At 48.6% G+C, this 23,827-nt stretch overlaps 1 protein-coding gene across 5 annotated transcripts in view; it reads left to right on the top strand.

The window, feature by feature from the left end:
• Positions 1–23,827, top strand: part of LTBP1 (latent transforming growth factor beta binding protein 1) — a 362,585-nt gene that overhangs the window by 2,490 nt on the left and 336,268 nt on the right. The window lies entirely within an intron of this gene.

Genomic DNA, 23,827 nt, shown 5'->3' with positions numbered 1-23,827 from the left:
GCTAATTGGAAATCAAGAAATTTTACGTCCACTCAGAAAAAGTTAACTGTTCTTAGGGGCTCTCTTCTCAGAGGGCTGGAGCCATAACCACAATGGCCTGGCATCATCCAAAATTTTAGCTGCTTCTTAGTATTCAGCATAATAAGTCAGATTTAGCAATTTGTCTTATGTATGGTTTCGATTTTAAAATCCTGCTGGATGAATTAAAAAACATTTTTAGTGCAGTCATTCTGGTGAGCTCATTTGCTGAGAAATGCCACCGTCCCTGAAAGTATCAGACGGACTCGGCAGAGCGGCTTTACTGTTGTGAACGTGAGTGTGCAGACGGGTGACGGCCTGTGGTCAAGGGGTGATGGCGGATGTGAACTCGCTCTCAGCCTCCTGATCACTGAACTCAAGCCACTTGATCAGAAATGCTCAGGGAGGCAGGCATTTGAGATTGTCATAATTTGCCACTTCTTAGATTGCTCTTGACAGTACTGCACCAGTCTTTTTCTGAATTTACAATTGCTTGGGTCAAATTACACACCCTGTCCTCCCTTCAGTAGCTCCTGGTCAAAACCTGGTGACGTGGTTTCCCTACATCGCAGAGGTAGCACCCTTTCGATGGGATGTTGCTGTGTAAAGATTACCATGTTTTCCAGACTGTAACACACACTCCCCCCCAAAAAAAATTTGGGAGGAATAATGGTTGTTAATGCTGCTGTTGAGTTCTATTTACATTTACATTGGTGAAATAATGTTATTTATGTTATTAAATATTTTACCACATTTTTTGCTTCAAATTTTTTTCCCCTATTTTCCTCCTCTAAAACCTAGGTGTGTCTTATGGTCTGAAAAATACAGTAAAAATACAGAGCAGGACTTTAGAGACACTGGGTGGGTGCTCCTTGATGCTGGTCAGAGAGAATGCAGTAAGACTTTAAGAAGCCTACTTGGCCAAATGATGCAATCAGGTGCCCTTTCTGGAGAGAGTAGTTCCCCATTTTCAGGTTGCCTGAGGATTTGGGGACCTAAAGATGTTCTAGAAGATCCAGAGATGCTCTAGAAAGACAGCATTCAGATCCTGAGGAATCGCCACATGGCTTCCTGCTTCTCCAGGTGAGAGAGGACGGGGCACGTGTGAGCCTGGGGTTCGCTGGGTGGTCCCTCTGAGAAGCGAGGGGTGCCCAGTTCCTGCAGGGCTCCAGAGCAAGTTGCTCTGCCGATTGAGTCTCACAACCCCTACAACAAATGCTTCTGGCTTTTGGTTCAAGTTATCTTTCCAGGTGCTAGAAGGGAGCAGGTAGCCCTTGGGCAGCGCTAGGATCTAAGCTATAGCAACATCACTTTCCTTTTGATGGTTTTCTGTCTTCAAAAGATTAGCCTTGCTGCCAAATCTGACAAATTAATTCAGGCCCAAATGCTAGAAACCCAAGCCACAAGTCCTTTCAGGAATAATTGCTTTTAAAAGCAATGCTGGGGTGGGTCAGCGCTCCATCCACAGCAATGTACCTGCTAGATGGATCTGTTTCAGTGGGGGACTTGCTTTGCGCGTGTCTAGCATGACCCGCGAGAGGAAGGAGCCTTCTGCCTTCAGGTGGGACAGCTGGGGTTACCACTGATGCTGGAAACCCGTGTCCATGGTTGAGCAGTGTGACACCAGGACAAACTCTTGGTTCAGAAGACTAAATTCAACTCCTCCAGCCTTCACTGGCTGTGTAGTCTTGGGAAACTCATTTGACCTCTCGAACCCTGTTTCCCATCCTGGAATGACTGTGCTTCAGCCTACTGTAGGATTATTGCAGGTAGCAAGGTGGAAGAGAAGAGGCATGAAAGCCTTGATGAAACCAGAAAGATTCTCAGAGTTCATTATTGGAACAAGCCAAGTAAATCCTGTCTCACTTATCTATTACTCGGTTTTCTTCTTTCCCTGTGTATGGTTCCCCAGCACCCGTCCTCACCATGGTCTTCCTACGGTGGGTTAGGGTTGAGGGGACGGGAAGATGGGAAGATGGGGAAGTTCTGGGGCCCTGATGCACAGCAGTGCGACTTTAGTTCGCAACACTGTCGGACACTGGGCGTTTGCTCAGAGGGTAGATCTTCACGTGTCCTCACCACGAACAGCGAGATGTTAACTGTGCGAGGGGGTGGGTATGTTAATTAGCTTGATTGTGGTGATTATTTCACAACATATCAAAACAATAGCGTATACCTTAGACATATGCAATTATTACTTGTCAATTATACCTCAATAAAGATGAAAAAAAAGAATAAATGAAAAAAGTCAGTCATTCCCCTTCTGTCCTGGCTTTAATTTCCAAGAAAGAAAGAAAGAAAGCACTGTGGGTTGTTCCGTACCCCTGAATGATTTATCTTAAAAGAAACTTCGGAGAGACTAAATGTTTGATTATTTGTGTGTCTAGTTCTCCTCGTGTAAAAGCGTGCTGTCTAGGAGAAGATAGTCTTGAAGCATTCTCACAAGTCGAACAGAAAAAATCCTGACACCAGTTTTTGTGACTGTAGCCACTTCAGTAAATCCCAGTGAAGTTGAGATTGCAAAAGAAACTGATTTGCAGTCTCCTTCCTTTCTCACTTCCTTATTATGCTGAGATTGAACAATTGCACTTGGGTATGGTTTATTGTGCTTAAAAATACGAAAAAAAAACCACCCAATGGCATGTCAACATGAAGTTCCTCCTTAATACAGCAGTCATAAAAATGTGTATGCCCATTTGAATGTGTCGCCCAGGGTACCTCCTAAGGGCCATTCTATTTTAAGGATAATTGAATGGCTTTAGTTGAAGAATTTCAGTTTACATAGGTCACGTCCAATTGATGCAAAAAGTGTTTCTGCGTAAGAGGTTGGATGCGCCCCTGTTGGAGCGTTTGCTAAAGCCAGGGAGGAAAATGAGGCGCCCCTTGGAGGCAGCCTGGATTGTTTTCAGTTGATTGAAACCGAATTTCAATGGGCCGTGGGTAAATGCTTCCGAAGACTGAGGATTTAGTGAACCTTAAGTTGCAGATCAGAGAGACGTGAAACGAGCCGGCAGCAGTCCCGCGCGGGCGGACAATGGATGCGTGCATCCGCAGAGGTGGTCCTGGGGGCTGTCGCGGCCCAGTCTCTCCGTAGGGATGCCCAATTGCATGTTAATGTGGCTTTTCCAGACGCCCTTTGTGTGTGTGGAACTCTAGAAGTTGAAATTACAGCAGATGTGCCATTATGGTTATTAATATAGAGCGACTGCTCACAATGATATCAGTTTGGGGCAAGAGAGAGAGTGTCACATTTTTCCTCTCTGCAAAGGGTTAACATTTGTAGGAGGGCTTTGTAACTTAGAAACTTTGTCTTTCTGGTGGGGCGTAAATGTCTTTGCTTCTCCCCACTGTTGCATTGTTTTTTCTTTCTGTCTAAACTGAGCCTACCACCTAGGGGTTCTTTCAAATTTTTTGTCCCCCTTTCAGGCTAAATGCAGGCCAGAGAGACATTGTCACTGGCTTTAAAGGGGAGACTGGACTTAGGAACAGACACCACAGAAGAATACGGCGGGGACTAGGGTGAGGGTGGGTTGGCAGGGTGAGGTGGACCGAAGGGAAAAGATGGCGGAGGGCCCGGCGCATTGCAGGCCCTGCGTAAATGCACGGATGGTTCTTTCATTTATTCAACGCGTATCTGTTTAGCTTTTACCATGTGCCACAAGCTATGAATAGAGGAGAAACGCAGCCAGCTGTGGGGAGGACAGGGTCTGTTTTTACTCACTTAACTCATGGCACAGCAAATGACTTGTTCTCTCCTTAGCATGAAACAGAAAAATCGATATTCCATTGCTTTTCCATTGGCATTCAGCCCACGCAGCGTTGAAAAAAGAAACCCCAAACTTAGAAGTGTTCCTTAATTACATACAGAGGGGACAGAGTTTTGTAGACCCTTGGTGCTTGGAGATGCTGCCCTTGGTGGCATCGTCCAGGGGGGTGTAATGCGGCCGTAGTTCCAGGTGACCAAGGCTGTCTCCCTTGTCTCCCCTTTTGGCTGAGTGTTGTGCTAGCTGAGCTCGGGAGTCAGGCCCAGAGCGATTACACATTTTTCGTGTGCCTGCTGTGGCCATTGACAGCTGCTCTGCCAATAGATCTGCAGTGAGGTTTACCATGGCAGCTGCTGGGAGGGCTGCCCCGGCCCCAGAGCTGAGAGCTGGGAGCTGGGGGTGGGGGCAGGGTGGGCGGACGGGGAGGGCGGCCTGGAAAATCTGGTCGTGCTGCACAGACAGCTCGGCGAAGTGAGGGACCCAGAGGTCAAGTTCACACTGGGTCAAATATGTATTCTCAACACTAGTTAAAACAAACATTTAGGAACCATAAATTCTGTGTTGCGGTAGTACTTCAACCTTGGTTGTGTAGCCCTCCTGCAGCCCCTGGGCCAGCCAGAATGCACTGCCCGCCCGCCCCTGCCCTGCCTGCTCACCCAAATGTCTCTCCGCCCAGTGAACCCGGGGCCCTGAGGAAGCCTGACTTGTTGAAAGGACCTTTGGCAACCCCAGGAGGTTGCTGTTTCTGACCCTGTTATTTGTTGTCTTGGATATTCCAAACAGACCCAAACACGTTTGGGAGGTCAAATGAAACTTTCCTAAAACGCAGATTTTGCTTCCAAGTCCTTCCTAGCAATGAACAGGGCGATGTGGAATGCTAGGGCTGTGTCACCACACTTTCAACACTGACCAGGATGACAGCATGGGCTGAGGGGCTGCCGGTGGGGTGAGGGTGGCTTGTGCTGGGCTTTCCACCAGCAGGGGAGAGCATTTTCTCCCCCTTCGCAGCTTCGCACTTTGCTGGGGGTGGGGGTGGGGGGACGGAGAGGCAGGGTGTGATTTACCCCTGCCCCTTTACAAACTGCGGGCAGTGCTGAGACCCCACCCCAGATCTCCTGGCTCTTGGTTCACTGTTCTTGCCACAGCCCTCGGCTGCCTGGACGTCCAGTGCTGTGACGTTCGAGGTCTTGGTCTTCCTGGCTCTCCCTCCGCACAGCGCTGACTTGGGCTGGCTCTCACTGCCTCAGTTCCCTGGGGGATTTCCCCAGCTGTATCAGTTTGTCATGACAAAGTGCCTCGACTGGGTGGCTGGGGACAGCAGACGTCAATGGTTTCAGATGCTGGGGGCTAGAAGTCCAACGTCAAGGTGTGGGCAGGGCTGGTTCTGAGGGCAGTGAGGAGAGGGTCTGCTCCAGGCCTGCCTTCTTGGCTTGTCGAAGGGACATCATCAGTGTCTCTCTACATCATCTTCCCTGTTTGTATCCATCTTTGGGCCCAATTTTCCCCTTTTTATAAGGACACCAGTTGTATTGAATTAGGGCTCATTCTAATGACCTCATTTTAACTGGATTACCTCTGTAAAGATCCTCTGTCCAGCTAAAGTTCAAATAAGGTCACCTACTAAGGCACTTGGGGGGTCAGGACTCCGACATATCTTTCTTTAGGGCGGAGGCACAATGGAACTCATTACACAAACCCATAAATACTGGGCACGTGGACTTGAGAGGTGGGCTGCTTGGAGGTGGGTCACTCCTGGGGTACTTGGGGGTTCCCTAGCAACAACCCTGGGATGGGTGGGCGGTGGGATGGGTGGGCAGAGGCTCTGTTGGCCCTTCCAACACAGGCTGTGACTGTGGATCTAACTTGGCTTCTTCCCAAACGCAGGAGCTCTGGCTGCTCCAGGGAAGAATTGGCTACTTGTGATTTTGGTTACGACCCTGGCCATTTTTACGTGGCCTGTGTTAAGAGACTCGAGATAGACAGTTCTTCCACATGAGTGCACAGCTGGCCACTGGGGGTGCTTGTTACAGTGCTTTACCGAGTCCGAGTCTCTGGGGTTTTGCGGAGCACCCCAGGTGGCACTGATGGAGGTGGCCCATGTTTTGAGAAATAGTGATGCAGAAGGAACCCTCTCCCAGGCAGTATTTATAACCTTTTGTTTGGGAATTTAAGGGCTAAGCCCAACAGTTTAGAAACTTCTTAAGGCAGGGGGTGGGAGAGGTGGGGGGGTCCTCTAAATACTAGTTTAGCTCAATTTTGGATAGTTCATACAAAGATCGCAGCATATAGGGTTATTTCATCCATTTTTTTTCTTTAGTTAGTTGAGTGTTTGATAAATATATTTATTTTTACAAGAGCTGGAAAGTTTTGAAATTGTTAACAATATATAGGTGGTAAGATAAGATGGTTTCAAACACTTTGGAACACATCAACTGGTTTTTTTCCACCAACGATTCTATTTTTAACTTTAAAATATTTAAACACACGAAAACAGAAAATAATATATCCAACAAGGTCCCGTCTGTAACAGCTGCCAGATGTGGTAATTAAGCACAGCGATTTATAGATAAGGAAGAGACTAGGGTCTTATCTTGCTCTAAATGCGTGCTTTACTAATGAAGTTTCCTGTCCTGTTAGTGGAGAGAAAATAGTACATAATTGGTTGGTGGGACACAAATTGGTTGTTTTGGTACTTATGGAAAAACACATCGCAGCTGTATTTATCTGCACATGCCCCTGGGTACCTATTCATTTGCCTTGCTTATTATTAAGGATTGGACGTTTCTGGGAGGCACAGCCCATTGGGCTGTGGGGACTGGGGCAGGGCTCGGTTGGTTGCCCTGTTCACAGCACAGGGGTAGTGACGGTGGGCACCGCCATTCAGAGGCTCGCTGGGGCACCGCATGAAGCAATATGTGAGAGGTGCTTAGAGGTTAGGGCTCCTGCCCAACAGTCTTTGAGTTCTCAGGGGCTCCAGTTTGGCTCAGGCTCGCCCCCTCCTGGGTGCCCCAGACTTCTACACACTCCACTTTGAATTTCTTTTTTTTTTTTAAAGATTTTATTTATTTATTTTTTTTAGAGATGGAAGGGAAGGAGAAAGAGAGAGAGAGAAATATCAATGTGCGGTTGCTGGGGGTCATGGCCTGCAACCCAGGCATGTACCCTGACTGGGAATTGAACTTGCGACACTTTGGTTCGCAGCCCACGCTCAATCCACTGAGCTACGCCAGTCAGGGCTTCCCTTTTGAGTTTCTCAAATGCCCTGGTGAAAACGGTCTCCCCAGCACTGATTTTACTCTTACTTGACTCTGAGTATGCCTGGACCAGGTAGGAGAGGCACCTGTCTCCCCATCAGTGTGGATTCCCTGGGGAGCAAGGTTTTCTTGGTGTCATTTTAAGTATCCAGGCTCTGTTCCTTGCCGTGGTCCAAATGTTAACTGAATTGACTGAAATCAAGTTGCACGAGCAATTCCGATTTTGTCGTGTTGTAAATACCGTCCTCTAAATCCAACACAAAGAATTCCGCTTCCTTTGTGTACCTCACCTTTTGGCAATCATTTCTGTTTGGTTTTCTTTCACCTCTTTTCTCTGTGGGGTTACCCCTTGCCGGACAGACACTGCTTATTCCGACAGCCTTGTGAAGGCACCCCGCCACCTCCGTCTGTCCCCTCCGGCCTGCTCTCTGGAGACTGCCCTGGCATGGCCCAGCCTGGGAGACAGCTTTTCCTTTCTTCCTGCCAACTTCAGAATCTTTCTGCTCAGCATCATCTGATAGAGCTCTGGGGCTCAGTAAAATGAAGGTTGTATGATGTGTTTTTTCTGTAATTTTAGATCCCCAAATACTGCTCTTGGCCCACCACCCTGTTCCCTGTGGCTTTTCCACTCCACCACATTTGAGCAATATTGTTGGCACGGATGTAAGTAAACAGTTTGCGAAGCGTTGTGTTTTGTAAATTAGGAGACGGAGGGGCTGGATTTTGAATGCATGCCTTCGGTTCTCTTGGACCAGAGGAGGATGAGTCCGGTGGAGGGATGGGAAGACAGGTTGGAGGAAGGTTAGGGTTAGGGTTGTCATCCGAAGTTGGTGTGGTCAGCTTTTCTGAACGAAATGACAACCGTTATTCAGAGGTGGGACCAAAACGGCTGGAGGGAACCCTTCAGAGGTGTTTTGGGGGCACATGAACCGAGCATCTTCACAGAGGAGAGAGGCATCACCAGTGAAAAGCCACTGGAGGAAAATAGGGTCATAAAATAAGGAAAATACAATAAGGATATTTTGTCTTTATACACTTGAGCGTGTCTATTTTTCTTACAGGATTACCAAACAACTTCAATCTCATGTTTAATCTTGCAAGAACTTTCATTTTATTATTGCTATTAATAAGTTAAAGGTAGAACCCCCAGCCTATCACCCATATATATTTCAGTATAACACCATATCAAGTGGATAGTTAATAATTAGCATCTTCAAAATACGTGTCATTGTAAAAGCTACTTGAATCAGCTAAGACACACCACCTCACCTTGGTGAATGATTTGCTATTCTGCTTCAAAAGTGGGGGACTTTTCTCTCTGCCTTTCACTGTGAAGGTTCAAGCAGCTCAATGAATGAATTCTTCTGACACTTTTTAAAACCTAAAAACAAATGCATGTGAGAGTACCATTCGTTACCCATCCTCATCCAGGTTATTCACGTGCATGTCAGGCATCCGAAGCCTCTTCTCTCTCAGGACGGTTCATACTGCGTCCCAGTCGTCCGGGTGTTTGGTGTGAGCTCTGGGAGGACAGGGCGCATTCACAGCCATCGCTGGATCTGCGGAGTCTGGCAAGTGCCCGTAGACTTCTGTGGAGTGAACGAGTGAATGGAGGGATGGATTTGTTTGTTGCACGTTTACAAGCCTCTGTGTACTAGGTACAGGCTCCCAGAGGTGTTAGGCATGGTGAAGAAAGTGAAGCAGATAGGCTAAGAGAGTGATGGGGGCGGGAGGAGGCGGGTGTGGTCGGGGAAGGTCTCCACGTGTGATGCAGAAGGGTCTGGAGGAGAAGAGACGTTTAGGTCGAGGAAGACCAGCACAGAGGCCCTGGGGCAGGGGTAGGCCTGGCCTGGCGCGGGGACCCAGAAGTGTTACTGGATTATTACAGTGAGGGCTGGAGTAACAGGTGATAAGGGAGATGGGGTTGGATCCCTAGTCAGGTCTCACGGGCCATGTAAGGCCATAAATGATATAATAAAGGGAACTTAGAAATGGGAGTGGATATATTATTAAGGAATTGGTATTTTTCAGCACTTCTTTGGAGGCCTGGAAAAAGAATGTTTTAAATTGAAAATTCACTCAGTCACCTTTATTGCTATTTTTATGGATGGGAAAAACTGCATATAGAACAGAAAAGTGCTCAAGAGGACAGCAAATTGCTGCTGTAGCCTGGCCACCTGCTCGGTGCCCTGACCCAGACCAGCTCCCCCCTCACCCCCCCGTCACCGCCTCTCCCCGCCGTGTCCCTGTGGCGCTCTACAGAATGGGGACACCTCCACCAGAGCCACAGGCCAGACTCAGGATGAAAGCTCAGGGTGAAAAAAGGAAGAGTTGCTGGTCCCAGCTGTGTTAAAAGGCAAATTATTGGGGATCCTGACATGATACCAAATACACAATAAAATGCTTAATCCTTTAAATCTGAAGATGACAGTCCCACCGTGGTCACCACGGAAAAGTCACAGTGAGCAGTGAGGATGCCTTAAAGTGAGGGCGCACAGTTTTGGGAGAGCATCTGGATGCTGTCAGGAGGTTTTGTCTGCCCCCGCCCCTCCTCCCCGCCCCCCGGTGGTGGGGCGAGTCCGAGGCAGATGCCTCTGCAGTCATCTCGGGCTGTCACTCCTCCTCTGTTCCTGTTTGTGTAGTAAATATTAAACAAAGTGTGGCTCATGCAAAAGCCTCCCAAAAGAGCCATATAAACGTAAGGCGATATCGCTAAGTTTTCCTGGCTGTTTCGTGAACGATCTCTCTCGAATGTGTTGGCGCCTTTCTTGTCTTGAACAGTGGAGCGCCCCCTCTGTTTCAGAGGGGCTGTGAGGGTTGCAGGTCTCCTGTGTCAGGTCTTTAAATTGATCATCCTTGTGACCAATGGCTTGTGGTTTCTTGGGGCACCTTCTGGAAGTTGGTTTGAAAATAAGCAAAAATACCTAAATCCCCACTTCAATCCCCCTGCCCCCACCCCACTGCCATTGGTTTTATCCTGAACAGAGAGGGCAGGCAGAGATGGGGACCCTTTCTCCAGAGGGCTCTGTTCCTCTCTTCCTTGTGGTGATAGTGGGAAGGGGAAGGCTGCACAGAGTAGCTCAGTAATTGGAGGTGAACTAATACAGACGATAAGTAAATTAAAGGCAGGGGCCCTGTTTTTGTTTTACGTTTTATTCATTAGGAAGTTGGCCCACGCAACCGTTCTGTGCGTACAATAGGCCCTCAGTAAGGTTTCTTGATTAATAAGCATTACAAACCATTTTTGCTTCTCAGGGAAAGAACAGCTGAAATTCATTTCAATCAGTGGATACCGAGATTATGTTATTAGCCAGTTCCTTTTGTTAGGAGAGAGTGAATAAGTAGCAAACCTCCCCGCGGAACAGTTTTTTAAAGCTCAGTTTTGAGTGCTCAGACCACCTCATTTTGCTCACTCTGTGTGCAGAGTGCTTTAATGGCATTTCACAGGCCCGGTGGTTCTCAAAGTGTGGTCCCCAGACCCAGGGCAGCGGCATCACCTGGGGACTCGTTAGAATGCAGATTCCTGGGCCTTGCCCTAGACCTCCTGCATCGGAACCTGGCGTGGGGCCCAGCATGGTTCGCACAAGCCCGCCGTGCGATGCTGATGCAGGGTTTGAGAAGCACTGCTCCAGCCTAGTCCGTCCCCTCCTCTTTTTCAACATCCTGCTGCTCCCTTGCTCCTGTGGAGGGGTCAGAGAAATTGTCCCCTTGGGCTCCGAGCCCTGGGGACTAGAGGCCCATGCATTCCCTCGTCTCCCATGGGAATGTGAGCAGGTTGTCGTGCGCCTTTTACTGCACGACCCCTTTGGTATGCTCGCCGGGGGTGGAGGTGGGGGGGGGGGCGGAGAAGCCATTCTGCTGCCCAGCGAGTGTGAGTTTTGTAACCTTTGGGGCTTCCTAGTCATTTTCTGTTCTTGAACGTGGACGATGCTCAGATCGCACTCCTCCATATTCTTTAAAGCTGCATTTACCCGGCCGTAGGCTTGGACCTCCTGTGTGTCACAGCCCCTGTGGGATGTGGGACAAATGCAGGCTGTGGGGCCCCGCCCCGCCCCACCACAGTGAGACCCCCAGGGGTGCCCCGAGACCCTCGTTTTCTCAAGCACCCAGCCCACCTCTCCACACTGAAGCCGAGGACCCTGGGCTTCAAGTCGGTCACCAAGATGAAAGATGTCAAAGGCAAGGAAGGATGGGGGAGGTATTGCAAAGTACCTCAATTAATCAATGTAACAGCGGCGAATGTGACATTTTGCTGTAGAGGCCGGTTCCGTTGCTCGTTTGCAAACTAGTTTAAAAGTGAAATGAAGAGCAAGTTCTTGTCCAGGGCACGGCCTCACTGTTGGCAGCAGCAACGCTTTCTCATGTGACGATGAGGAAGTTCAGACAGAGGGACGGCACAGCGCTGCCCAGCCGTTCTTTGAGGTCCTGCTGACGCCATCCTGGAAGTCACTGGAGGAATGCATCCGATGTTTGGAAACAGCCCAGCCAAGAATTTCAGCAATGACACACTGATTATTTAGGAGAAGAATGGCTTGTTCTGAGACTAGGAGCCTTGGTAGAGGGAGCTGAAGAAGGAGTTGGTTTGCTTATCCTGTGAAATAGACTGTTTTCCCCAGTATGTATCTTTTTCTCTTTCTGCAAAATAAATTAATACAAAGAAACTTTACCTGAGTATTGAAGAAATATTAGGTCTTTTAGTAATTCCTGTTCCTCTCCAAGCAGAAAGATTTTTAAGTCATCAGTTATTGTTACTATTTATTACCCTGTTAAAAGTAAATATTGTATCCTTTCTTCCCAATGTAAGTATGTAGCGATTTCCAAAATGTTGTTTTTGATGAAGTGCCCAAATTTGAGCATTGGTGCTCAACTTTTGTAGAGACTACATTTGAGGAATTGCTTTAAAAAAACTTCAGTTCTCCTTCAATCTGTGTGGGCAAACACTTAAAACAATCGCTACCATTTTTATAGCTGAGTTATCTCTGTGTATATATCATTTCAAGTCACTAACTTTTAAAAAAATTTTTAAAAGTTTTTTTTAAATGGACTTTTTAAAAAGATTTTATTTATTTATTTTTAGAGAGGGAAGGGAGGGAGAAATAGAGAGAGAGAGAAACATCAAATGTGCGGTTGCTGGGGGCCGTGGCCTGCAACCCAGGCATGTGTCCTGACTGGGAATTGAACCTGAGATGCTTTGGTTCACAGCCTATGCTCAATCTACCGAGCTATGCCAGCCAAGGCTTCAAGTCACTAACTTTTCATGAAGTGCCTGCTATAGAGAAGGCATTGTCCTGGGGCCCAGGAAGACGCGTAAGACCTTGCTCTGTGGAGCTGACAATGTGCCTGTTTCTGAAGGAAGGATGCAGCTAATTCGAGGGTTTCTAAGGGTGGTTTCTATGATCAGCGGTAGGCGAGAAAAGGTTCCTTCGATTCCTCCTATGCCTAGTACATTGTATGTACTCCATAAGAATTTTTTAAATGAATGAATGAAGGAATCTTTCATGTCTTTCTCATCTTGTTAGGTTAGATCAATTAGTTGAGTCTTGGAAACCCAGAAGATTGAGTTCGAATTGTCTATGTATATGAGAGAAATTCAGACTCAGCCGCTGGCAGAGGATCAGCCAGGGGTTTTAGGATGAGGAGATGGATTGGCTGGAGGGTGATTGGGAGGGAGCTGGGGCCTAGTGGAGCAGAGTCTGTAAGGTGTGGGGGCACAGCGGGTGGACCCTGAGGCTGTGTTAGGCAGGATCCTTCTGTTGTGAGTGGAAGTACAAAGACTGGCTAAAGAAAAAGAGGCTGCTTATTGCCAGGTAGCTGGGAGGCCTGAGGTTTATGCTGGCTTCAGGCTTTGTTGGATCTAGGCATTTGAATGGTCATATCAGGACCAAATTGGTTACATAATTTGCAAGTCTCAGTGTGAAATGAAAAGGTGGGAACCCTTGTTTAAAAAAAAACAACAAAAAACATACATTAATCTAGCAGTAGGTTAAGTGTTAGCTACTGTGGATTTTCAAGGATGAATGATAACAACCAAGTGTAAGTCCTGCATCTGACCATCTGGGAGCTGCCTTGTTGATCCAAAGCTTATGGTGTTTGCACCCGCTTCCCCCGGGTGCAGATGACAAACCACTCTGGCCAGTTAGCTCCCAGACTGTCCCATCTACCGTGCTTTCACGGTCTCCAGGCATTCCGCAGCACTGGGCTGCCGTACTGCTAGAGCACACACTTAATGTTCAGGTTTCAACGCCGTGATGACCAAGTATATGGAGACAAGGTGAAGGGTATGTAATATATAGATGTGTGTGTGTATGTATGTATATATGTGTATATATATATCTATTTTAGTGTGATTTCAGTTTCAGAAACCTTTCTCTCAAGTTCTAATGGATTTCTATTTTGAAAATTTCACGTAGAAACACATGGAGTGAGTTTCCCCAGGCTTAACGCTGTTGGGTTGGAGCCACATTCTTCTTCACTGTTTGCTTACATTGTTTACACAAAGACTGGCATCTGGGTCTTCAACCACATTTCCATGCATTTGGATGCTTTTCATATAGGTTTCTTAAAATATGTTTTAATCCTTACTTGAGGATATGTTTATTGATTTTCGAGAAAGAGGAAAGGAGGGAGGGAGGGGGGAGAGAGAGAGAGAGAGAGAGAGAGAGAGAGAGAGAGAGAGAGAGAGATGAGACATCAATCCATTGCCTCCCCCCAGCCTCCCCGACTGGGGATTGAACCCACAGCCTCAGTGTGTGGCCTGATGGAAGATTGAACCCACACCCATTTGATGTGTGGGATGATGCTCCGACCAGCTGAGCCACCCTTTCTGATGGGTGTTTTACAAACCGTTACACAGATTTGTGCAGGGGAGCGATCCTCAGACTACCTCGACTGGTTCACAGCCCAGCACGGCAAAGCTGCTGTGCAGAGAAAGTGTCTGTGTTTCATTAGTCAGTTTTATGACTCAGGATTAGGATTGCGGTATTGCGATTCTACCTGTCTGTGCAGCATTTTCATCTGGGTGGGAGACGCGTTGACTAAGCTTTTTGGGTGACACATAAAAAAAGTGAACGTAAGAGTTTTCCCGGGAGAAATGAGTCACGCCTTGAGCTGTTCCAAGGCTGTGGGGTGAAGACCTTTCTCCCCGGGAGCAGGGGCGTCGGCTCATCTCTCACAGACAGATCAGCTTACTTCACTTTCTAAGGCTGCAATAGCTGCTACCCCCAGCACAAAGGAGAATCGCAGGGTTAGCCCAGCTAGCTGTAGCAGATTTTTGAAAGCGTGGTGACAAAATCGTGACTTAAAAAGAAGACAGCGCTTATTTTTCTTTTATTTGAATGCTACGAGTTTTGCTTTTTTTTAAATCTCGTATCACTTGCTAAAAGTTACAGAACAAAATATGATCTCAGCTTAGCTTATCTTTCCTTTTTGGTATTTGCCCACACAGATACCTGCAACTACAGAAGAGTTAAGCCAACACACTTTTTAATGGTCCTCAGGTGTCTGGAATAACATTAAATCATACTTTTTAGTTCATTACACACCATCGTTATTACTCACAAACATTTATGATTCTAAGGAGCTGGATATTTTTTCTTGACTTATAGTGGTGTCATTTATCTTTTCAGTAAAGCTTGCAAATGAATCACCACCTAAATTGCTGGGACATTTAACTGGCTTTTGCTCTGGAACAAATTTTAAGATCACACAGAGACTTTCGTGGCAACAACAAGGGTTTGGGACCAGAGGTTGCACTCACTGGCTTCTGTGACTTTTTATTGTTGTACGATTGCAAGGTTCTGTGACACGCTGGCACTCGACTGCGTGACCTGGGGTGAGGCTTCAGGGAACCGATACCAGTTGTTGTAACGTGACAGAACACGCCTGCCGTCCATCTGCAGTGGGCGTCCTGACTGTGGGGGGCTGGTGGCTGGGAATCCTGTTTAGAAATGATCTAGGAAGTCAGTCACCTGGTCCAGCCACCCATCCCATCCTCATCCCAGCCCAGGAATCTTCCAGGCATCTCTGCCACGAGCCGCTTAGACTGTACTTGAATCCTTATAGAGACGAGAAGCTCACTCCTTCATGACCATCCCTTTTGTTTCATAGACAGTCGATTGTGAAAAATAAAATCGATGTTGAGCGGCAGTGTGCTTCCTTCTGATTTCCATCAGCTTGCTAGCGTTGTTAGTTTCCACTTGAGATGACAAGAAGAGCCCTTACAACAGTGGTCGAGGTGGGAGAATCGTATGTCATTCCTGACTTCTGCGTTTTCTCGGCAAGCTTCTCCTTCATAGCATCTCACAGCATCTGCCCAATCCGGCAAGTATTTGCCGAGTCTCAGTCCTATGCCAGGCACTCTCTCAGAGCTAGGGTGGAAGGCACGGGACACAGAGATCTGTGGTCCCTGCCACCCACGAGTACGCTGCCCTGTGAAATGGGTCGGGAAAGCACGCAGATGGACACAAGGGGGGAACGAAGTGCCGCCGGGGTTCCGGGGGGGGGGAGAGTGATACCCACCCAGCACAGCTGCCTTGGGCGAGCTGCAGAGCAGGGTCCTGTGGGAGCTGAGGTGGGTGGGCTGTTTCTGCAGGAGAGCCTGGGAGAAGGGCGTTCTGGGCAGACAGACCAGTGTGAACAGGGCCCCGGGGTGGCACACAGGACTTGTGTCAACAAGGCGGGGGTCTGATTTGTTCAGCCCACGGGATGCTCATAGAGGAAGGGACTGCTGGTGGTGAGGGTCAAGCGGCAGGCCGAGCCATGAGCCGGGAGGGGCTTAGTCCCCTGCCTTGGTCGTCTGTCCGACATCACCACGATGCCTCTGCAGGAGCTTGGACCTGGGCTTGAATGCAGACACTGTCATGGGGCCTCTGCGTCCCAATGTGAAAATGACCTGTGCTTACTGTAAGGCTGCAGGGCCTGGCAGTGAGGAAGCCGGTAGAGGCTTGGTTAGCGACAGCTGTCAGGATTTCGGGGGAAGGTGGGAGCCAGGTGAGCTGATCCTGCAGTGGGGTGCCAGGCAGTCTGCAGAGGAAGACTCTGCAGCTCAGGTCAGAGAGGAAGGGGAAACGACAGGGGTGGCAGGGGGCAATGGGAAACTGGGGACAGAGATGCTGATTGAGGAAGCAGAATTGGATTTAGTATTTTGGGCAGGAGGAGGAAGAGAGACCTCACCTCAGGCTTTAGTGGAGGAGGGAAGGAAGGAAGGGAGGTAGTAGGTAGGTAAGAAGGGTGACTCCGTGTTGGATATGTTGAGGCGGAGGTCCTCCAGGCAGAGGGAGACCGGGCCTGGGACTGGCCATGCAGGTGGGGAACTCTGCCATGAGGGGAGCTCTCCCGCTGCCAGGAGTGAGCCGGGGATGCTGGTGGGAGCAGGCGTCTCGGAGCCTGCAGTCCAGCCTTGCACGTGGGCAAGAGGAGCCAGAGCCGAAAGGCAGCTCATTTAAGAGTAAAGAAAGGAATGAATTCAAGAGACAGTGAAAGGAAAGTTGGCAGGGGACAGCCTGACAAATGATTCCCAGTGTCTCAGCATTCTTCGGAGGAAAAAAACAGTACAACCATCACACACACACACACACACACAATCGCATTCATGTATACAAGTTCATCTATTGTTTAGGCCTGCTCCTTTCCTGAGAAAACCCTTCAGGAAATCCTCTGCTCTCCCAGAGAACATGTCTATATTTAGAAGACTTTTAGGGAAAGCCCATTGTTAAATCTCCCTTGACCGGCCAATCACTGAGAGACCATACAAATGTAAATCACACATCCCTGTAAGAAGTGGGCGGTCGGAAGAATGTTGCCTGTTTTGTTCTATTGAAGACCATGAGGTGTAAACACGACTCGGCCCTTTGTGACCCTGGAGGACCCAAGAAAGGCGGAGCTGGAGGGGACCACCGGGGCCCGCCTCCCTGTGCAAAGGAGAGGAAGTGGAGGCTGAGCACTGTGACTGGTCCAGGGTCGCACAGCTCATTGGAGGCAGAGCCCGTCAGCATGACGTCAGATATCTCTGCCGGAAGCCAGCCGGTCCTGCCAGGCCAGGACCTTGGGGCTCCATGCCCCAGGGGTCAGCCTAGACAAAAGGGGTCTTCAGCTAGGAGTGTGTGCGTGTGTGTGCGCAGTTGTTCAGGGCCCATCCACTGTAGCGTTTGAGAGCTGGATTGTGGGAGAGAGCAGTGAAGGACCCGAGGGATGATTGCAATGCCCCGAAATTGTTAGAACTTTCTAACCTGTGTCCCACGGAGGAAAGCGCTAAAACACGAGGCATGAACTCCTTGTCCCTGGAGGTCTATTTAAGTAGACACTGAATATCCACTTGCTCAAGGTAACGGGAGTGAACATTCGCCGAGAGCCAACCATCTGCCTGGCACAGCTCTGCGTGTGTTCCAGGGATTACGTCTCGTTTTATCCTCCTAGTGTCTTTGTGAGACGGGCATGATTGTTACACTGAATTCACAGGTAAGCAGACTGAGGCGCCAGAGAGATGAAGAACCCGCCCGAGGTGACATGGCCAGGGAGCGGCGGGGACAGGATCATACCTATCTTTCGACCCCACAGCCTGCACGCTTCTTCTGGTGCTAGTGGTTCTCAACCTTTGCTGTCCATTGCAATCTCCTGGGAAGATTTTTAAATATTCCAGTTCTTAGGCTACCTCCCAAGCCAATTGAATCAGACTCCCCAGGGGTAGGACGTTGCAGGCGTATTTTTAAAAGAACCCCTCAAATAATTCCAACTCTACAAGGTCGGGAACCACTGAAGTCCACCACGGCTGGTGGAGCGCTTGGAGGGCAGTGCTTCTCAGACTCCTGGGGGCCACGTTAGATTGCAGATTCTGCTCCAGGAGAAGGTCTGGGGTGGGCCCGGAAATCTGCATTTCTTACAGGAGCCTGCGCTGCTGTGCTCCTGGGTCTTTGTGTGTCCTTTTTTGGCTGAAAGCTAATCATCAAGGCCCCTGCTGATGCCGAGATTTTACGGTTGTACAGTCAGAACTGTCATGTATTTATGATCTTACTGAGTCAGCTGTTTGCTGAGGGCATTATCCCCTGCGCTCTTGACAACCTCCAGAGGAGATATCATGTCCCCATTTCAGAGATGAAGGCATGGAGGCCTTCTGAAGTTTTGCCAGAACCCGAACTGGAGTCTTCCGCATCTTTCTTTTCTGACCGGTGGGTCAGGTGTGGGACCCTCGAGAAAAGGCCGCCAGGAAGCCCAGCAACCGTCCTGGCCCCCGGTGGCCTTCTCTCTTCCTAGCGTTGGCCTGGGGGTGGTTTGTGAGAGAGGTGTCAGGTGTGCCGTGGTGGCACTCTATGAAGTGCGTTTGGGAGGTTCAGATTCTATTCCCTGGGAAGTTGGCTGTCAGTACCAGAAATGCTCGCTGCAGCTGCCGGACGCAGATTCTGGACCCGAGTGTGCTCCCTGGCTGGGGCACTGCACTAGTCCCTGCAGAGGCTTGCGCAGCCATAATGCTTGGGCTCCTCCGAGGCCGAGGAATCCACGGCTGAGGCCTGGAGGCCCGTGTCTGAAAGCTCTGCCACTGTTCTGATGCACGTCAAGATTGAAAAACCATGGGCCATCAGCCTGAGCATCCCCTGGATACTGGTTAGAAATGCAAATTTGGGGGCCCCACCCCAGACATACTGAATTAGAAAGTGTAGGGGTGGTCCCAGTAATCTGTGAGTTGATTCTGAACTTGGAGAACCACGAGATCTTTGCTACTCAAAGTGTGAACATGGACGAGCACTTCAGCCTCGTCTGGGAGCTTCGTGGAAACGCAGGGCCTAGGGCCCGACCTCGACCTACTGAATCGGAATCTTCACTTTAACTGGATCAGAGTGCTGTGCACCCTAATGTTGGAGAAGACCTTCCCCACGCAGTGGTCCCGCCACCCCCCTGGCCCTTCCCCCTACCCCCGGCCCTGGTTGTGCATTATAATCTGAGAGGCCTTTAAAAATATATCAATGCCCTATCCCTACCTGAGGCAGTTAAGACAGAATATGTGGGGTCCGGCAGGGCCTCGACATCTCATTTTTAAAGTTCATCATGAGACTCAAGTGGTGCAAACCTTGCTGGGACCCACTGGTCTAGGTGTTGCCGGGCTGTCAGCAGCCTGGTCTCACACCCATGGGGGATAAGACTGTGAAGAGGAGCCAAGGCCCATGTTGTGCCTCCTTCCTGCTTCTCCTGCATCCCAGACTGTGACTGGGGACCCAGGCTCCAGGGCGGAGGGCTCGGGGACCAGCCGAGAGGACTCCGTGCCTGAAGGAATCAGGAAAGATAAATACTGTATAAAATTTTCAGACAAGAGAGTGAGAGCTTGAGGTGGGGGGGTGGCAGGAGATGCACCGACAGCAGAGGTTGGTGGGGGGTATGTGAATTAGAGGGGTGGAGTCTGTTACCTGGCCTCAGGCCACAGAACCACCTGCACAATGCAGATTCCTGGGCTCTGCACAGAGGTCCAGGGTCAGCAGGGCTGGGGCAGGGCCCAGGAATGCACGTGGTTAACATCTCCCCTAAATGACTCCGGTGTGAAAGCCAGGGGCCCTGTGCAGAGGCTCCCACGTGGCTGATCATCAGGATTAGGTGGAGAAACTGGAAAATCCAGGCCCCAGGCCCCATCCCCAGCTCTTCTGAGTCAGTAGGGCTCGTGGGGCCCTGGAGTCAGCTCGTTTAACAAGCAGCCCTTGCCTTTCAGACTGTGCTCTCAGAAACAAACCCTCAGGATTCCGTGGAAGTGTATCAGGGCCCTTCAAGGGAGAGAGTTAAGAGAAAAGCAAGGCGTGTGGAGTGGGTGGGTGGGGCTCAAACACTCACTCTGCTTTATCTGTTTCGTATATTATGCTTCATCATAAAATGGCATCTGAAGAAAGGATTTAGCTATTTGTAAGAGTTTGCAAGGGAGTCACGGCCACCCATTACTGCAGGACCTCTTTGAGGCTGGCAGCGTTCTCCCAGTTCAGGACAGCTTCTTTGTCTAGTGACCACCTACTCTTCCCGGCCCTTTGACCTTTGATCCCTGGGCTGCCCTGCACCTGGCCTGTGATGCTTACCACCCTGAGTGACCCGGACCTCACTTATATCATGGGGTTGCCCGACTCTGCCTTTTGCCCCAAGTACCCAACTACTCTGCAGCTAATGCAAAGCTGGTCCCCCCAGAAATGCCCTTGGCATAGATCACAGTACCTTGAGATTGTACTACCAGTGACTCCAAAATATGACCTCAGCCCTCACAATTTTCAGTGCTTGTTAAAGCACAGATTTCTGGGCTCTGCGTGTCGGAGCTGGGGCACGAGAACTGGCATTTCTAGTGAGATCCCAGGAGCCACTGGTAAACCAGGGACCACACTGTGAACTCAGGGACCGCCCGATGACTGAATAGTGTGGATACACCTGGGGCCCAATTCTCCTGCTGGAAGAATTTTCTCCTTGGGTGGCTTTTCCTTTGGTGTTAAAAGTGTATGAGAGGAAATGGCTTGCCTGAAGAGTAAACAGTCAGTGGCATGAAGAACTCAGTGTAAATTAGGGCTGTGGCTCAGTCTCGTTTGCACTACTCACTAGGTTTTGCTCAACGCACCCACCCTGCTGACAACCATTTACAAATTTCCTGGTGTTTGCAGGAAAGTGCATTGAGGGGTATCCCCTTGCTACTTGTCATACAGACCCTGCCAAAAAGGGTTGTGGCTGTGAAAAGGACCAGGCAATAGCTTCTCGTTGCCCAGAGCTTGGTCATGCCAGAGCATGACAAACCATTGCTGAGCCTTGGTTATCAGACAGATAAATATTTTCTCTTCCCTGAAACAAGTAGAAGAACATGTGTCCTGTTTTGAATCATCTTTTGAAGGACTCCCCTCCTTAGAGCTCCACACCCTTGCACAGACCTGGCCCTGAGAGGTGTCCTCCCAGTGGCCAGGCAGACGCAGACAGGCTCCTGGCCCCGCTGTCTGGGTCGGGGGTTATCGCCAGTCACTGGTGGAAAATCCCTGTCAGTGGCTGAGTGGTTGGGCCGGGCCAATGACTGTAATTGTTGTTGTGTTAGAAAAAGTAGCCCTTGAGCTGCTTCTGTAGTGGCTCAGCTCTGCTGTGGAATAGATGCAATTTCAGTTTTCAGCAGTACACCTGCGTGACACCACTAACTGCTCTTGAACAAAGGCAGAGGTTTAGTTAATAAGGTAATTACATTGTGCAGGTGGTGGGCCTGTGTCTGTGGGCTGGTGAAAAGAAAATGGGTATGTTTCACGTTCAGTGAGGTGGGGTCAGGCTAAGCCACGTGCCCCTTTCCTGCTGGAGAGGGTGGATGGGTCTGGAGAGTGAGGATGAGTATTTCCAGGTGAGCTGAACCTGGTGGCTAGCAGGCGGTGTTGGGAGTGCCCGGGAGAGGGGTAGGACCAGCGTCTCTGCGCCACGGCGCTCTTGCGGGTGATTATCCTGCCTGCTGAAGGAAATAGAAGAGAATCAAAAACATTAAAAGAGGCTCAGGGCATGACATTAAAAAAAAAAACATCCTTAGCACTGTCCCATTTGGAGGTCTGTCCTATTCCACACTGGGCTCACACTTCTAAAAAAAAAGAATTTAAAGAGAGAGGAAGGGAAAGAAGAACAATTGATGTGAGAGAGAAACACTGATTGATTGCCTTCAGCATATGCCCTGACTGGGGATCAATCCCACAGCCTACATATGTGCCCTGACTGGGAATCAAACCTGGTCAGGTATACGGAATGATGCTCCAACCAACTGAACTACGCTGGCCAGGGCTAGGCTGACACTTTTGAATCATTAGATTGGATTTTGTCCTTCCCTCCTAGATTCACAATAGGAAGAATAATAAAAACAACTAATTTGGGAGGGTTTTCTGTGTTCCAAACCCTGTGCTAGTTGCTTAATATTGGGCTGACTTATAGTGAAGTTACGTCATTCAGACCCTTAATGAACTTGACAGGCCACAAGTGCTTGGCAGAGGGAGCGAGACTGTGTTTAAAGAAAGGAGTGGTGGCCTGTTCAAATACAGAAAGACATTTTGAGAGACAGTATGTTGGCCCTTCTAAATACTGGGATGGCCAAAAAGTCCCTTTAGTTTTTTCCATAAAATAAAAGGCACATTTTTCATTTTCACCAATGACTTTTTTGATTTGGGCATTTTGAGTCTGTCGGCTGTCTCCCACTATTGGCTTCTAGTGGGTAGAGGCCAGGGGTGCTGCTAAACATCTTCCAATGCGTAAGACAGCCCCACGGCAAAGAATTATTTGGCCAGAGTGTCAGTGGTACCAAGGAACTTCGCGAACTGTTGACACATTTGATCAGTCTCAGTACCTTCTGCATATGCTACACAAGTCTTTTGTGTGTCTGTTTCAGTTGTGTTTTTACCTTTTTTGAAATAACAAAGCACAATATGCTGAGAATACTGCTTTTTTCTTCCATCTTCAACATTAAAGTGGCTACACAAAAATTCACTAGTTTTGATAAATTTTTTAAAATTTTATTTTAATCATTGCTCAAGTACAGTTTTCTGTCCTTTACTCCCATCCCAGCCCACCCTCCCATCCCTTCCCACATCCCTCCCATTTCCACCCCCCTAGTTTTTGTCCATGTGTCCTTTATATTTGTTCCTGTAAACCCTTCCTATTCTCCCCTGAAATTCCTCTGAAATTCCCTCCCCTCTCCCTTCTGGTCACTAAAATGTACACTGATAGGACAGCTGTCATGACACAATCTAACAAAATTGTTTCAAATAAAATTAAAGATAAGTAAGCACTACTAGAGCCCGCATATGGAAAACACTAGATGAACTCGTTGGCCAACCCAATGGATTTTTAAGAGTAATTTTGACTATAGGTGACTTCAATCTTAGATACTAACTTAATTCCCTCCCTCCCCAAAATACTCGATGACTTTCCACCATGCCCATTGTCCAGGTGTTGCAACTGAAGCGTAAAAGGGCTAAATAACTAGCCACAGTTCATGCAGCTCGTCAGCGATGGGATGCAGGTTTAACCGTAGGGATTCCTCCCCCAAAGCTCACACTGGGATGTACTGCAGCACACTCAGAGCTGGGCAAGCAGGGAGTGGGGGAACTTGAAACAGCCTCCATACTGGGAGTAGCTCCGGGAATGGGTGTATTGAATCAGGAGAAAAGAAGGCACAGACAGGATAGTAGAATTTTCTTGAAATACTGTGCAAAGGGGAGTCAATGAGTGGAAGCTAAAATAGACTTTTTCACTCAAAATAAGGAAAAGTCCTTTTAAGATAGAGCTGTGCAGAGATGACCCGGGCTGTTTGTGAGTGGAGATCTTTACTGGAGGTGCCTGACTTAGGCAGAGAGATTGTGAGGAGTTTTAAGCCTTGGATGCGGTCCTGCTTATTCTGAGCACTTGTGACCTCGGCTTTGGCCACAACGGGGCCACTTGTATCTGTTGTCATGGGTTTTCTTCAACTTTATGATAAGCTGTCTGATGGAATTGCCTTACACGGGCAGAGTGATTTTGTTTTAAAAAGATTTATTGAGATATAATTCATATACCATATAATTCACCCATATGAAGTATACAATTCAGTGTATAACATAACACTTGAAAAATAGTATTCACTTGTGGGTAGTATGATCAAAAATGAGTATTTTCCTGAACTCGGTAGCTTGGCCAGGAAATCACGAGAAAGCCAGCCTTGCCTTTGGTCATATTCAGTGCTTGAAAATGCACAGATATGGGGGCCTGTGGTGGGTCTTCTCCCTGCCTTGTAGGATTTATGTATGAGGTCATTAATCACATCTGTGCTACTATTTATTTTGGAGGCTTGGTCATCCA

Source organism: Phyllostomus hastatus, unplaced genomic scaffold (genome assembly GCF_019186645.2).
Source record: "Phyllostomus hastatus isolate PE091 unplaced genomic scaffold, TTU_PhHast_1.1 phas_scaffold_78, whole genome shotgun sequence".
Lineage (NCBI taxonomy): Eukaryota > Metazoa > Chordata > Mammalia > Chiroptera > Phyllostomidae > Phyllostomus > Phyllostomus hastatus.
The sequence above is the reverse complement of the archived record's forward strand: the minus strand, read 5'-3'. Positions and strand labels throughout refer to the sequence as shown.